The sequence below is a fragment of the Phyllobates terribilis genome, unplaced genomic scaffold, assembly GCF_046119375.1.
Source record: "Phyllobates terribilis strain yellow unplaced genomic scaffold, ASM4611937v1 Scaffold_2__4_contigs__length_985480577, whole genome shotgun sequence".
NCBI lineage: Eukaryota > Metazoa > Chordata > Amphibia > Anura > Dendrobatidae > Phyllobates > Phyllobates terribilis.
Window position 1 is genome coordinate 887,949,881 of NW_027362762.1, and position 3,412 is coordinate 887,953,292.

Below are 3,412 nucleotides of genomic sequence, written 5' to 3' on the forward strand. Positions count from 1 at the left end.
ACAGTGTGGGCATTTTGCTATTCATTGGGATCGTATTTTTCTCCGTTGTGAAATTAAAATAGAGATATGTTTAGCACTGTATTACTATATAGTTTAACTTGCCCCACTTAAGGTTCCTATATCATACAGACAGATTCACTTTTAACTTTTGGAGCTTTTTTCATGTTTTTAAAAATGTTTTACACAAGTTTTCTGGTCCCCCTAAAGGACTTGAATCTGTTATCATGTGATTACTGGTACAACATTGTGATGCCATTTGTACTAGTATTAGTAAATACAGTTTTTAACCTTTCTAGATTTTTGCTAATTTTGCTAAGCCGTTACACCCGTGTATAGAGAAGCTGCCACCTTTTCAGTCTTTGCTTCAACATTTCCAGATTGCTGCTCTGTCTGCAAAATGGCGCGAGTTGTCCTGTGTGGCGCAGTCTGTAAAAGATGAAAAAATACAGAAAACTATAATTATTGAATATTCATACATCAATTTTATATATTAGTCACATTACTTCAGTGTCTGAGCTGCAATTTATTTTATTTATTTTTTATTTATATTATTACTTATTTTACTCTCTTATATAGCGTCATTTTCACAGCGCTTTACAGACATTATCATTGCTGTCCCCATGGGGCTCACAATCTAAATTCCCTATCAGTATGACATTGGAGTTACGATATCCCACCGAACCTGTCGACAGGTGAGGGGCATGTTTTTCGAATGTTGTACAACTTTTTTAATAATGGAGTCGTTCCTTAAGTAATTTTGCTTTGAAAATACAAAACGAAATAATATAAGAAGCTTTTCAGAACTGAACCATTTTTACCAGCACTTTGCTTGGCATTGGTATGTAAATTGTTTTATACTTTCCTAAATTCCTCCATACATTTTTTCACTAAAAATCACACTGTTATTTTGCAGCCTTACCGTAATGCCTGTGTATAAATAGGTTTTCAAACTTTCAGTCTTTGTTTCAAAATCTGCAACAAGCCGCATAGTCTGTAAGGTGGAGCGGGTTGTCCTGTGTGGCACAGTCTGTAAAAGATTAGATAATAATAATGTAAAACTTTTTTGATTGATAAGTTGTTGCTTAAAATGTGATATTTGTCACACTACTTTACTATTTAGTATGAAAATCCTTACATTTGGTGGCCTCTTAAAGCACACACTTACCGCACTCACAGGTGATGATGACTGAGATTTCTGCAAATTACCATTGTCTCCTTTAGTTACAGTATTTCCAACAACTTGGAGAGGATGAGTGGGACTTTTTAATGATGGTCCGTAATGATTTATATCATACTGTGATGGAAAAAACAATTGTTATATTACAATAGTAAAGTAGTGTTACATAAAGCACAAAAAGTACACAGATACCAAAATTGACGTTTTAAGTCGCCTTCCCTCAAAAATGCAATCAAAAAATCTTATTTAACGCAAAATGGTACTGATAAAAATGTTCGCTTGCCATGAACAAAAAAATGCCCACACACAGCTCCATTGACAAAAAAATAAAAATGTATGAACATTATCATACTGTGATGGAAAAAACAATTGTTATATACAGTTATATGAAAAAGTTTGGGCACCCCTATTAATCTTAAGCTTAATGTTTTATAAAAATTGGTGTTTTTGCAACAGCTATTTCAGTTTGATATATGTAATAACTGTTGGACACAGTGATGTTTCTGCCTTGAAATGAGGTTTATTGTACTAACAGAAAATGTGCAATCTGCATTCAAACAAAATTTGACAGGTGCATAAGTATGGGCACCTCACCAGAAAAGTGACATTAATATTTAGTAGATCCTCCTTTTGCAAAAATAACAGCCTCTGGTCACTTCCTGTAGCTTTTAATGATTTCCTGGATCCTGGATGAAGGTATTTTTGACCATTGCTCTTTACAAAACAATTCCAGTTCAGTTAAGTTTGATGGTCGCCGAGCATGGACAGCCCTCTTCAAATGATCCCACAGATGTTCAATGATATTCAAGTCTGGGGACTGGGATGGCCATTCCAGAACTTTGTAATTGTTCCTCTGCATGAATGCCTGAGTAGATTTGGAGCTGTGTTTTGGATCATTGTCTTGCTGAAAGATCCATCCCTTGCGTAACTTCAACTTTGTCACTGATTCTTGAACATTATTGTCATGAATCTGCTGATACTGAGTGGAATCCATGCGTCCCTCAACTTTAACAAGATTCCTGGTGCCGGCATTGGCCACACAGCCCCAAAGCATGATGGAACCTCCACCAAATTTTACTGTGGGTAGCAAGTGTTTTTCTTGGAATGCTGTGTTTTTTTGCCGCCATGCATAACTCCTTTTTGTATGACCAAACAACTCAATCTTGGTTTCATCAGTCCACAGGACCTTCTTCCAAAAAGAAATTGGCTTCTCCAAATGTGCTTTTGCATACCTCAGCCGACTCTGTTTGTGGCGTGCTTGCAGAAACGGCTTCTTTCGCATCACTCTCCCATACAGCTTCTCCTTGTGCAAAGTGCGTTGTATAGTTGACCGATGCACAGTGACACCATCTGCAGCAAGTTGATGCTGCAGCTCTCTGGAGGTGGTCTGAGGATTGTCCTTGACTGATCTCACCATTCTTCTTCTCTGCCTTTCTGATGATTTTCTTGGCCTGCCACTTCTGGTCTTAGCAAGAACTGTCCCTGTGTTCTTCCATTTCCTTACTATGTTCCTCACAGTGGAAACTGACTGGTTAAATCTCTGAGACAGCTTTTTGTATCCTTCCCCTGAACAACTATGTTGAATAATCTTTGTTTTCAGATCATTTGACAGTTGTTTTGAGGAGCCCATGATGCCACTCTTCAGAGGAGATTCAAACAGGAGAACAACTTGCAAGTGGCCACTTTAAGTAGCTTTTCTCATGATTGCATACACCTGGCTATGAAGTTCAAAGCTCAATGAGGTTACAAAACCAAAAAATGTGCTTTAGTAAGTCAGTAAAAAGTATGTAGGAGTATTTAAAACAAGAAAATGATAAGGGTGCCCATACTTATGCACCTGTCAAATTTTGTTTGAATGCAGATTGCACATTTTCTGTAAGTACAATAAACCTCATTTCAAGGCAGAAGCATTACTGTGTCCAACAGTTATTACATATATCAAACTGAAATAGCTGTTGCAAAAACACCAATTTTTATAAAACATTAAGCTTAAGATTAATAGGGGTGCCCAAACTTTTTCATATAACTGTAACAATAGTAAAGTAGTGTTACATAAAGCACAAAAAGTACACAGATACCAGAATTGGCGTTTTAAGTCGCCTTCCCTCAAAAATGCAATCAAAAAATCTTATTTAACCCAAAATGGTACTGATAAAAATGTTCGCTTGCCATGAACAAAAAAAAACCCTCACACAGCTACATTGACAAAAAAATAAAAATGTATGAACATTAGAA

General features: G+C 36.4%; 1 long non-coding RNA gene across 1 annotated transcript; it reads right to left on the bottom strand.

The window, feature by feature from the left end:
* Positions 1-359: 359 nt before the first annotated feature.
* LOC141235867 (uncharacterized) lies at positions 360-1,285 on the bottom strand. The gene is made up of 3 exons (XR_012301576.1): positions 1,166-1,285; positions 920-1,027; positions 360-426 (listed from the first exon to the last, which is right to left on the bottom strand). It is a non-coding gene; the product is annotated as an uncharacterized lncRNA (long non-coding RNA).
* Between the last annotated feature and the right edge of the window lie 2,127 nt (positions 1,286-3,412).